Genomic DNA, 14076 nt, shown 5'->3' with positions numbered 1-14076 from the left:
TACAAGAACATCTGCTAATTTTTAAAATGTGAAAATGTTCTGACTTGTGTTTTTCCAGTGATTTGTATTTAAACTAATTTCAATTCCAAAACCAGAATTCTTTCATTATATTATAAGCCTGTTATAATTACCCTAAGGAAAATAAAATGTAACCTATTACCAACGTGCCCACTAGCCTGCTTCATTAAATGCCTATCATTACAGCATATTTTTCAGTAGTGTGTAAGGGGGACTCAAACAAATATATTCCAGGTGCAAACTCTGTTACTCTCCAGACTGAACCAGATTCATTTTTTTTTTTCAGTCTTAACACTAGGACAGTCCCGATTAGATTTCTACTACATTTTTCTACTTTCAGTTGAAAAGTGGGTGCAGGCATGTAGAAACCAAAACTCAGCACAACACTGATGGAAGCTTTGACAGTATGGTGGGTGCGAGCCACTCTCCACCTCCCATATGCAAAGAGGATGTTTCCTTCTGTACTTGTAACCAACACCAACTCATCCACTCACAGCCTGTGTTTTCTTGGGCAAGTAGAAAACTCTTGAAGCCTCATATCCTTCTCTGTGGAATGGGGATATGCATCACAGGAAGGTTTAGGGAGTGTAAATGAGAATGCCCAAAGATGTAAAGGACATAGTGCCAGGACACCTAGACATGATCCCCTTACACAGCACTTACTGAGTACCAGGCAGTGTTCTGGGTACTTGATATACATTGCTTCCTTTAAGCTTGACCAGCCCAGTGGGGTAGGTACTATTATCACCCTCCTTAAACAGATAAGCCATCTCTAAACCACAGTTCCGATTATTTCACAGAACAACAGGACCAGATAAATGGGATTAGCACTAACCACTCCAAAGGGTTCAGCAAGAAAAATAAATCCTAATGCCCTAAGGCATCCATTGCATGGAACAAATTAACTTCTCTCCTGTCAATCTCCTGTCACAGGAGAATTGCGAATAATAGCGGTTCAAACAGTTTTCTGCTTTCTCTTGTTCAGTTGAAAAACTCCAATAGAAAAAGTACATATGCCCTCAACCCTATCTAATTATTCTCTGCCTTTGCCTCAGCCTAACCCACAGCCATGGTCCTATTTACCCAAGTTACAGAGCTCTGATTCCCTGTGGTAAAGAAATCAGACCAGAAAGGTAGGTCTGGAACATTCATTTTGGAGGGATGTGATATAAAAATCTATACTTAGGTATGTGGTGGGATAATTCATTGAGATATTAACTAGATTTTTGGTTTTATTACTCTTGAATGATGCAAAAGAGTGAAACAACATTAAGTAGTTTCTATTTTCGATTTGGCCTTCTTATACTCCACTCCTACCTTTTTTTTTTTTTTAAGATTTTATTTATTTATTGGACAGAGAGGCACAGCAAGAGAGGGAACACCAGCAGGGGGAATGGGAGAGGGAGAAGCAGAAGTAGGCTTCCTGCTGAGCAGGGAGCCCAATGCGGAGCTCGATCCCAGGACCCTGGGATCATGACCTGAGCCAAAGGCAGACGCTTAACGACTGAGCCACCCAGGCACCCCTCCACTCCTACCTTCTAAGAATGATGACCAGGCCTTCCGCACTCCCTTGCCACAGTGTGGGCTGCAGGGCTGAGACAGAAGTAGCCTGAAGAGAACCTCCTTTCCTTGCCAGAGTTTTGCTAATGCATTCTGTGTAAGAGTCACACATAAAGGTGGAGACAGGTGTGGCACAAGCAGAAGAGGAATAAAAAGATTGTCCCAAGCTTAAGATGGGCTGGAGGTCTGTGGGATCTTCAGTAAAGGGATCTACAGCATCCCCCTTCCAGAGTTTCAGGAAAGAGGTTTCGTCTCCACAGGAAATGCCGGCAAGGGGACCACACAAGTCTCCATTCAGAGCACCTGAGCCCTCTAGGTCCCCACGTGCTGGGTGACACAGTAGCCACAACACCATCAGATCCCAAGGGATTGCCTGGGGAGATAAAAGTCGGCAGATTAGGGGGGCCCAACTAAGGGGCTCTGGAAAGGTAGGGATGGCTTTTGTTGTCGTTGTTGTCAAAATGAGTGAGAGTTATGGATGCCAAAAACATCCTACAGGGCACTGGACAGTTCAACACCACAAAAACTGTCCCACTTTGTTGAGAGAAACTGGTGGACGATGGGTATCAAAGTGGAAACTAACCTAGACCAAAAGACCAAGGATCACCCTTGAACACTGTTCTGTGCAACACCCCCAGGAAACAAACCCCATAATTTTGTGAGTGAGAGAGGGAGTGCCCTCATGACCGAAACTAAATTCCCTTTCAGCTGGTGGGATGGGAGTTCAGAGTTGGATTTAGGTTTATTTAAAAGAAGTAAGTAATGTGGCATTTCTTACAAACACTGGCGCTTACTGAGAAGACGGATATGCCCTATAGCTTTTTCATTTTTAAGAGTATACTGTCAAGGTCTTCCTGAAAGCATGATCAACTTCAATCCTGTCTTCTGAACACTTCTTTTGGACTCTATTTTGTACTGTAATGGTTTTGAAAATGGCTTTCCAGATTGCATCTATGTCTAAACGCAATGAAGTAAGAACCAAGCCATGTTCCTGTCCCTAAGGGACCACCCCATATTTCTTTATTCTAAATTTCTTGTGAAAATGGCAGCCGCGATTATATTTTTAAAGTTTTATTTTTAAGCTATTTTATTTATAATCAATAAAATCTGGTTAAGCATCTGTATATGCATCCATCCCACCTAACAATTGTGACATGTCACAAGAAGATTGGCAAGAAAGGACTTGGGCAATGCTTTATAAAGTGACACAAATTATTAGTTTCGTGAGAAATGTCCACACATCACCTTAAAAGCTGTAAACAGCCACATGCATTTAAAAAAAAATAAGATTAGAAAGAGACATGAAGCATTTTCAACTTTTGTAGAAAAATAAATTTGAGGAAAAGAATAAAACACTCTTGATGTAGAATCTTCTCTAAAAGTGAAAAAAAAATACTATATGGTGTAATTAATCTTTATGCCTTTATTAAAAAGGAGGGGGCAACACAATCCCTTCTGTATATGGGAGAAGCAGCACAAGTTCAGGTTTCTTGCTCAAGGATAGTGATCAGTGGAGGTGGGATCCAAATACTACATGGAGATTAAGGTGTTAATTAGATCCCATTCTCTTACAAGCACTGTATTTTTGTAAAAAGATGTCGTTCATTGAACACGTAGTATATAAAAGGCAATATGCTTCAGATATTCAGCTCACTATAGTCTAAGAGGTAGATCTGATTTTCCCCATTTTACAGTTGGAGAAACTGAGGGGAGTGACATTCAGTAGCTTATACAAGGTCACCCAGCAAGGAAGTACTGACTGAAATCCAGCCAGGATGGTTGGACTCCAAAGCCATGCTCCCAGCCATGAGTCCTCCTTCTCTCTTTACCCTTCACATAGTGAGAAGAGTTCATGCATTTCAGAATTAATATGGATTTTTTTCCTAGTGGCCATCAAAGACTCTGGCACTGACAACTAAAATATGGACTAATAGGACTATTTTCAATTTCCTTAAAATGTTATGATCATTGAAAAGAGCCCTGGCTTTACCTTCCATACTTCCTAGTACCCTTCCTCTATCATTAACACTAATCACACAGTATTTTTAATTATTTGTTTATCATGCCAGACACAAGACCCTTGAGGACAGGACTCTCAACACCTAATCACAATGCCTGGCACATAGTAGTCTCTCAATAAACTTTTGGTGAATGAATAATTGAAGGAGCCAGGGCAGCCTTGTAAGCTAAAGGACACATGGCGTAGTAGTAACACCTGGCTCAGTAAGACTCCATTGGATCCAGAGACAAAACAAGAGCAGAAATGAACAACTGAAACTCCACTTAACTACAAAGCCTTTGAAAACTCTTCCCAGGAGAACTAATGGCTATACCCCCAACCATGGCGTGAAACTCTCATACCTGGTTTTCTCCACATTGCCTACATCACACTTACTTCCATTCTTAAATTGCATGTATTCATCTTTGTATCCCGGCACCTCTTAAACACCTATGCATTCAATCTTTATCTTCTACCCAGTGCCCGTAGCATTGACCTACAGTTACGATTTATTTATGCCCCTTTTTAATAATGGCTCTCCTTTATCTTGGTATTTATACACAATCAGGCCTCAACTCATAGTCCAAATTTAGTTCCCAGAATCTATCCCTCCCTTGACCCATTTTAGTATCATCTAAAGAGAACTACCTGCTGATGTCCTGACAACCTTCTTCTTTGCTCATGCAGTTCATTTTGCACCAAATGCCCTTCATTTTCATGCTTGAGCCCAGCTCAATTATCATTCCCTCCAGGAAGCCTTCACGAACTCATTCTAAATGGACGTAATTCTTTCTCATCTCAGTTCCCATAGTTTATCTGTATTTTTCTGTTGATATGTGTAATTTTACTCTATAAATTCAGATATTGTTTTATATTCCCTACTAGATGATAAGATCCCTAAAGGCAAATGCCACCTATTATTCACTTCTGTATCTTTCACAGCAAGTAGCACAGACTCTTCCACACAGTGGTGCTTCATAAGTTGAGTAAATAAATGAACAAACAAGAAGCTAAGCGCATCTTTGTTCTGTTATTCTTATGTCTTGAAGTTGGTTTCATAGAAAGGGCATTAATCATAAATCATAAATCCTAGTTCAATTTTTCTCAAAAGTAGCTATGATCTTAGGCAAGTTACTTAACCTCCATGGGTTCTAGTTTCCCTGTTTGAAAAAGGACATGAACTAGAGCAGCTCTCTCAATACAAACGTGTCAATATATTATATAGTATAAAATATGTATTCCAACCAGAGGAAATACAATTCTCCTTACCCTTTGCCTAGTAACTCTCAGTGTTTTTTCAGAGCTCAACCCATCATCACTTCCACAGAGAAATTTCCCTGATGACCATGACTACATCAAATCCCTTCACCTAATGCTCTCACAGCGCTATAAATCTCCACTTTGCAGGTCTTAAGATAGCGATCATTTTTATTCGTTTCTGTATTATTTAATTAAAGTCGATCCCCGTATATCCCCTCTACATTCAATAAAATGAATAAATGAGTGTAATCTATCTTAGAATATCAATCTTACAAAGAAGTATTTTTTTCAGTCGTTTTCTTTGAACTTATATTAACCATGTATGTTCAGCACTTAAATACTTTTCAAAGATGATGGACAAAAGCTAGGTGATCACAACTTCAAAGAGTTAACGTAGCTTTCAAAGCATCTAATTTGACATTTCATCAAAGATTATATATTCAAAGAATATGGTCTCAGACATTTCTAAGCATGAAACCTAAATTAAATTCTCTTTTGTTTTATTTCAAGCTTTTTGCTATTTTCATCTGTATTTTTTTTCTATTTAAAAGAAATGTATCTATAAAACAACTCATTAAATGTGTATTCTTGGATCATTAGTTAGGTAAAAATGCCAATTTAGAGATTCTATGTATGATACAGAAAGTAAACCCCCTATTATAAGCAGAGAATAAAAACAAAAAGGTTTCTTCGTAAATAGCCACAATTTAATATTTGATTTTTATTTTTTATTTTTATTTTTTTTAAAGATTTTATTTATTTATTTGACAGAGATAGAGACAGCCAGCGAGAGAGGGAACACAAGCAGGGGGAGTGGGAGAGGAAGAAGCAGGCTCATAGCGGAGGAGCCTGATGTGGGGCTCGATCCCAGAACGCCGGGATCACGCCCTGAGCCGAAGGCAGACACCTAACTGCTGTGCCACCCAGGCGCCCCTAATATTTGATTTTTAAATCAACAAATAAAAATTAAACAGATTTAATTAGTTAAATGAAATATCAATGAAATCATCTTTTACAAATGCAAATCTTTTATGTGAATAATAAGGAAAGACTACAATTTGTCTTAAGGACAAAATGCTAATGAAAGAAGTAGGAAATAAACTTTGAATTGCTCAAGTTGATATGAACATTTGAAACTTACTGGTTTCTTTATCTCATGAATATATCTGAATTAACACAAATATAGTAGACTTAATAAGCTGTAACACTTTATTCCTCGCTACGTCCACATAAGCTATTACCGTTAGCACTATAATTATGAGTTAAAGGTATGATCTTAGACACAAAATCAAAGCTTTGTATCTTCTTTCACATGTTCCTTTCTAAACACTTGGGGAGTATTCTTTTCCATAAAATGGAGAAACTGACTGAAACTAGTAACCCATGACCTCTTCCTATCCAATAAAGTGGAGTGAAGTGCCAAATCCTTGAGAGTGATGTTCTCTCAAGGGACAACGTAAGATGAGCTAAGCTCACTTCCTTCCACCTAAAAATAGCTCTTCACTTTTTTAATCATAAATATATGAAGAGTATAAACATGTGAAGAGCAAACCTACAAGCAATAAAATTCTATTCCTGACAACATAATTCTGAGAGTCACTAGATTATGCAAGATCCTGAAAAATGTATTCAGTCTATCAGAAAAGCCACATGCCCATAAAACTCTTAGAACAGGCTACCCAGGGACATATGAAAGTAAATATACGACAGGGCAGTGCTTATATGTAAAATATCTTAGGTGTTTTTTGAAAAATAATTCCACCACTATTAAATAAGAGTCCATATCTTAACTACCAGACTCAAGAAATTTCTAGGGTTATACAATACCCGCCCCCCCTTGATGGTAGGAGTTACAGTTACTCCAGGTCTACGTAATCAGCAGCACTTGCATGATGTGTTACATGAATAAGTTCAGTTCATCAACCTCTTCTAAAATAACTGTCCAGGAATGCCTGGGTGGCTCAGTCAGTTAAGCGTCTGACTCTTGGTTTCAGCTCAGGTCATGATCACCGGGTACTGGGATCAAGCCCCGTGTCAGGCTCCATGCTCAGGAAGGAGTCTGCTTCTCTCCCTCCCCCTTTGTCTCTCCCCCTCCCCTCAGATGTGCACTCTTTCTCTCTCTCTAAAATGAATGAATAAATAAATAAATAAATAAATAAATAAATAAATAAATAAATCTGTCCAAAGAAAAAAATGTAAAATAAATATAAACACAAATGATTAGCATGAAAAAAAGACCACTCACTGTTTTGTTCCTTAACCAAAATCATTTTTCCAGATGTTGTGTAGTTATCTGATTTGATGGAATTTTTGTGTGATTTTTTAATAATTAGGATATCTGGTACAGTGAGAGAGACAGGGGAATGACATATTACGGACTTGCCAATATAATCCTCAAGGTATTACATTTCATTACATCCACAGTAGGACAACACCACTGGGTCTAGGGTGTCTCCTGAGACATGGAAATAATATCATACTGATTTAAAAATTACTGAATTTTATTTTTTCTGAACAACCAATCAATAAATTTAGGGGTTTCTTGTGGGGAGGGGGTTATTTTGTTTTTTACAAAAGCAAAACTGGTAATGTTTTGTAGATGGGGTTTTTTTTAAAGGAATTGGAGTTTAAAAGAACATAAAATTGTAAAGATGACATATTCCCATCTTAATATTTTATCCATGTGAACAAAAGAAAACGTACTATAGGACTTGGGCTAACAAATCTAAATAATACAACTGCCTTATAACATTCCTGCACAAGTGAACTAAAAATACAATTTACATATTATCAAAAGTTTCTCATTGCTATTTTATTACTACTACTACTATTTCTATTATTTATATATTACATATCCAGCCACATTCAGGGTCATACAGACCTGCAGCATAATACTATTATAAGAATCGAGTTGACTCTTGAAGAATCAAATGGCTTGATGTAAAGAGTTAATACAAAATGGATTCTATCTCTCATTTTTCTCAACACGTTCCACTACACTCCCTAGTGAGAAGAAATATTAGTATATCCTACGTGGAGATGGCATTGCCTCAGAGGCACAAATTAGGTGTGACTACAGCAAGCAACTGGCCTCACTAACAAACTACAACCAGAAAGAAAAGGCTACACACACATTTATTTTTTAAAACCCAAATTCTCATTTGACAGACATTTGCTATTTATTTTAAATTAAATAATTCTGTATCATTTCAAAAAGCCAGTACAAAGAAGAAACTGAATCACTAAACTTCTATCCCTAAAACTTAACAAAATAAATACAAAAAGGAAAAAGAATGAAAATGTGCAAGCAGCAGTCAAATGGAGGAAGACAGCAATAACACCACAGGTTTTGGTAAGTGCCATCAGAGACCAGAGACTGAAGATTTAGGATATCAACCTTCAGCTCCTTTCATTATTGTCAAGAAGCATTGTAGAGATGAGAGAAACTGAATCCAGAAAATTCTGAAACTTCTTACTGATATTCCCCAATCAGGAATGAAATAGAATCTAGGGGATGAGATGCAACCCAAAGAAAAGGCCAGTAGGAATGTTGGGGGGGGTGGAGGAAAGGCCAGTAAAAAGGCCACTCGAAAGCAGAGCATCTAGTCCCTCCAGAGTAAACCATAAATACAGCAAGCGTGACTCAAAGGATGCGCCATTTGGCAATTCCCTGTTTAGGAGGCAGGCTACACACTCTTCATTACCGCAAAAAAGGAACAGAAACAGGGATTTACAAAAAGAAAAGAGAAAGAAAAAAGAAATCATGCTGAAACTATAGTGGAGTCATGAGGTGAAACTATTGTGAAGGTCTCTCCCCTCCATCCTTTAAACACACTTTACCTAAGGGGCGCCTGGGTGGCTCAGTCAGTTAAGCGCGTGACTCTTCGTTTCAGCTCAGGTCATGATCCCATGGTCCTGGGATCACCTGTGTCGGGCTCCCTGCTCAGCGGGAAGTCTGCCTAAGGATTTTCTCTCTCCCTTTCCCTTTGCCCCTCCTCCCAGCTTACACACTCCCGCTCTCTCGCTCTCTCTCTCTGTCTCAAAAAATGAATAAATAAAATCTTTAAAAAAAAAAAAAAACCACTTTAACCAAAAGCCACATGTTGGAGTGACATCAAAAAAAAAAAGGAAGGCTAAAGACCCCCAAAATCCTCTCCTCCACATAACAATAAAATCGTTGGCAAAAATAGTCAATAACTTTTTCAGGACTCTGAAAATTAACGAAAGGCTTGAGGCAATCCAGAAAAACAGCTGAATCACAGAACAGTGAGCTTTATGGCATTTTAACTTGACCTGTTCCCATCCCCCAGCTCCCAGCTACACAGTAGCCTTGAAAATCAATAGTCTGCAATCACGGTGAAAAACAGCAGTGTAGCAGCCACTAGGGGATACAGAATGGGGTTGGAACTTTCCAAGCCTCATTAACAGATAATTGTATTTGACCTATCTGGAAGACCCCATTTGGAAGGCTTTTTTATTAAGTTTTTTAAAATTTTAATTCCAATATAGTTAACATACAGTGTTGCATTAGTTTCAGGTGTACAAGATAGTGATTCAACAACTGTAAACATTACTCATTGCTCATCACGACAAGTGCACCCTTTACGGAAGGCTTCCCTCAGTGTGAACAGCCCTGTCTCTTGGGGCATTTGGTAATTGTGTAACATCACTGCTGACTGAGGCAATGGATAACAATTAGGGCAAACAAAAGACTAAGCAAAAAGCTTATCAAGGGAAATTCGGGGAATGAAATGTCCATAAGGAGCTTTGAAAAACCTGAAAATATTCCTAGAAATCTAAAAGGTCCATTCACATGTATAAGGCTGTTCGCTTGCCCAGGGCTGTGCACATGCTCAGAAAAGAGCTGAGAAGACCCTGGTTCTCAGCTGCGACTGACCTTGAAGCTCTGTGCAAGCAGGAAGTGAAGAGGAAGGCAGACTTGTCAACTGCCTGGCTGAGTGTGAAAGACATATGGCCCAGCACACACACGGATCCCCTCAGCAGGAACTGGGAAACTTATTGGTTCCAGGCATTTATGCAAATCTCTGTCCAATCATTAACTGGTCACCTGGCTAACACTGGTCACACACAACAAAGAACACAGACCTTACAGATTTAGCTCAGAAAAACCATTAGGCAAACAGCAACAACAAATCCTAAAGAGAGAGAAGAGTCTGATTTTCAGACTTGCCACAAAACATTTTTTTTCAAGTCCTCAATCTATCCTTTATTCACATTTTAACATGAAAAATTTCAAATACAGAGAAGAGTTGAAGAAAGTTTATAATAGCCATATATTCAGTACCTAGAATCTACAATTAGCATTGTACTGCATTTTTATCACCCACCTATCCATCCCTTTATCTACCCATCGATACACCTCTTTTCCTCTTCATTTTTTATAGTGCACTTCAAAGCAAGTTGCAGATAATCAGTATCTGCCCCCTCAAATACTTTAGCATATGTATCATTACTTAGAGTTTAATGTTTTTTTAGGTTTTTTTTCCCGTAGGTAAAATTTCTATACAGTGAAATGCACAAAATTTAAGTATACAGAAATCTAAACCTCTCTCAAGATACAGAACATGACTTACCCCAAAAAAGTTCCCTCATACCCTTCTCAGTAAATCCCTCACCCTTTCTTAGCCCCCAGAAGCAATCACTGTTCCAATTTTTCTACCCAGATTATCTTTACCTTTCCCAGACCCAACCATATAAATGGACTCATACAATATGTACTCCTTTATGTAAGGTTCCTCTCACTCAATACAATGATTTTTAGAACCATCCATACTATTTTTTAAATATATTTAACATTAATTCACCTACTTCATGAAAATGACTATCAAGCTGAGACAGATGTGCACTACAATAAAGAAAAGAATTAGGTAGCATTCCAAAGGAAGACTAAATTCTAGAACTAAGAAAATATGGCCCCTTTTACATATGTGAATTCATCTTTCAGGGAATTAGCTGATAATTCCCCTATGAAGACAGATGGAATGTCCATTTATTTAGCACATCAGTGTTGTTGGATCCCATGCTAACGAGGTCATCAGAGTCAACACTGTGAACTATGGCTGCTTCGTATCCTGCTCTCTGTGCATTTAAAACCGTTACATCAAAATTATAATCAAGTCTTCTAATTAACACAACGAAAGTGCCAGTGAATTGTCTTTCAGTGGTGGAGGCATTATGGGTTCCTAGGCATTCTCTGGTTTTGAGTTAATCAAAAAACCCTTTAAACCTTCAGCTGGAAGTCTATAACCAAATCTTACTGGAAAGTCATCAAATATCCTAGATGTATTTTCAAAACTATATGCTAAAATACCTGCTTCTACAGATAGTAGGTTTAAGAATGCAAAGAGCTGGACAGTCAAGATGGTATAGACTTGAGTGCCCGACAGAATGAGCATCCCTATAGAGAGCAGCATCTCACTAAAATCACCAGACCGGCTAATGGGACGAGAATGAAACCTCATCCCCTCTGCATGGTGTCCAGGCTGAGATCCAGATGGATAGAACCAAGACCCACCAATGCCTTAGATAGCGTCCTGGTCACATTGTTAGAGATACAAGCAGCCCAAAGGCTGAAAGCAAGAACCCAGTCACCTGGCTGGGAGCCATGTCGACAACAGCACTTTGGGCCTGACATGCATCATCCCCAGGACTCAGCAAAAGTCAAACCTGCCACATAGTATATTAAATGTGCAATTTACAACAACAACGAAGATGAAATATGCAAAGAAACAAAATTTATGGCCATTCACAATGAAAAAAGCAGTCTACAGAAACTATTCCTGAGGAAGGACAGACATTGGAATTACTGGACAGACTTGATTAGTTTGCTATGGCTGCCATAACAAATGATCAGGAACTTCGTGGGTTTAAACAACATAAATTTATTCTCATATAGTTCTGGAGCTCAGAAGTCTGAAACTGAGGTTGGCATCCACATTCTCTCCAGAGTCTCTAGGGAAGATTCCTTTCCTTGTCTCTTCCACCTTCTGATGACTGCCAGCACTCCTTGGCCTGAGGCTATATCACTCCAATCCCTGTCCCCATCTTCATTGTTTTCTCCTATTTTGTGTATCTCAAAACTCCCTCTCCCTATTTATAAGGACGCATGTGATTATATTTAGAGCCACCCCAGATAATCCAGGAAAATCTCCCATCTCTCAAGATCCTTAACTTACTCACATATTTTGCCATATATTACTCTTCTGCCATACAAGGTAGGCTCCATGGATTAGGACATGAATATATCATCAAAGCCACCATTCAGCCCACTACAAAAATTTAAATCAGCTATTTAAAATATCTTCAAAGAATGAAAAGAAACCATGGCTTCTGAACTAAAGTATGAAAGTGATGTCTCACCAAATAAAGAATATCAATAAAGAAACTGAAATTTTAAAGAGAACCAAATAGAAATTCTAAAGTTGAAACTTACAATAATATAAATTAAAATGCACTTAGAGGAGCTCAATAGTAGATTTGAGCTGACAAAATAAAGCAAAGTTGAAGATAGGTCAATTCAGATTACCCAGTCTGAATAGCAGAAAGAGAAAAAAATGAAAAAAAAAAATTTAAAGACCCTCGGAGACCTGTGGAACATAATCAAGTGTACCAATATAGGCATAATGGGAATCCAAAAGGAAAAAGGAGAAGAAAGAAAAGAGAGAAAGAAGAGATGAAGAAGAAACAAAAAGAGAGAAAGAAAACAAAACAAATTTAAGGAATTAATAGCCAAAACACCCTATCTTTGATAAAAATATTTTTTTAAAATCCACCTATACATCCAAGAAGCTCTGTGAACTCCAAGTAGGATAAATCAAGAGTTCCACACATAGAAATATCATAATCAAACAATCAAAAGATAAAGACAAAGAAAGAATCTTGAAAGCAGCAAGAGAGAAGAGACTGATCACATAGAGGACCTCCTAAATAAGATTAACAGCTGATTTCTCATAAGAAACCATGGGGGCGAGAAGATAGTGGGATGACCTGTTTATTAGTGCTAAAAATAAAGTTAAATGTCAACCAAGACTCCTGTATTGGGCAAAACTATCCTTCAAATATTAAGGATAAATTAAGATAAAAAATGAGAAAATCCATTGGAAGCAACCTGCCCTACAGAAAATACTACAGAGTTCTTCTAACTGAAATGATAGGACATTAGAGAGTAATTCAAAATCATATAAAGAAATAAAGAATACCAGTAAGTCAACTACATAAGCAAATATAAAAGACAGTATAAATGTATCTTCATTTGTAACTCTTTTTTTCTCCTCCTGGTTTAAAAGACATCTGCATAAAGCAATAATTATAAGTCCATGTTGATGGATATACAATTATAAAGATAAAATTTGTATGAAAATCACAGCAAAAAGGAATATGGAGAAAATGGAGCTGTAGAAACAAAGTTTTATAAAATATTGAAATGAAGTGGCTATAAATAAATAAACTAGATTTTTTTTAAGATTCTATTTATTTATTTGAGAGAGAGAGAGACTGTGTGTGTGCATGCAAGCTGGGGGAAGGGCAGAGGGGGAGGAACAAGCAGACTCTGCACTGAGCATAGAGCCCTACAGGGGGCTTGATCCCACAACCCTGAGATCATGACTTGAGCGGAAAAACAAGATGCCTAACTGTACCTAACCCATGTACCACCCTAAACAAGATTTTATGGGTTCACATGAAAAAGTATTCAAGATATATTAAATGAAAATTTCAAATGGCAGAATCATATTTCTATTATAATCAAAATAATTTTGATAACAAGCAGATAACTAGTTAACTATCTAAAAAGATAAATAAAACCAATGACAGATATATACCACATAAAATTTCTAGAAAAATATGTAAGAATGTATTAATAGTGATTAAAAATGGAACTGGGGGAAGGAAAAATTCTACTTTCTCTTTACAGTCTTTTCTGTCATTTAAACTTTCTACCTTCAAAGTGTATTCATTATACAATTTTTTAAAGAATTAATATTCTACGTCGGCAGTATGAAACTTTCATCAGATATATACATAGATATATCATATATATATGAAATCCCTTGTTGCTATTACACATTAAATTCCTGTTACAGTACATACCTTAAAAGCATCTTCCATACCCTTCATCTGACATGGGAATCTATGGTACATTCTCTTATCAATACCCATCGTATTTTTTCCTTCAATTTATTCCAACTATCTATTCATTTGCAGATACTTATTTAAGGATC

The 14076-nt window shown here is 37.5% G+C and overlaps 1 protein-coding gene and 1 pseudogene across 6 annotated transcripts in view; both read right to left on the bottom strand.

The window, feature by feature from the left end:
- SUGCT (succinyl-CoA:glutarate-CoA transferase) overlaps positions 1 to 14076 on the bottom strand; it is a 696086-nt gene that overhangs the window by 473808 nt on the left and 208202 nt on the right. The window lies entirely within an intron of this gene.
- On the bottom strand, positions 1337 to 13475 carry LOC148110434 (E3 ubiquitin-protein ligase RNF13 pseudogene; annotated as a pseudogene).

The sequence above is a fragment of the Ursus americanus genome, chromosome 3, assembly GCF_024610735.1.
Source record: "Ursus americanus isolate L20-20 chromosome 3, mUrsAme1.1.p, whole genome shotgun sequence".
In the NCBI taxonomy this organism is placed as follows: domain Eukaryota; kingdom Metazoa; phylum Chordata; class Mammalia; order Carnivora; family Ursidae; genus Ursus; species Ursus americanus.
The sequence above is the reverse complement of the archived record's forward strand: the minus strand, read 5'-3'. Positions and strand labels throughout refer to the sequence as shown.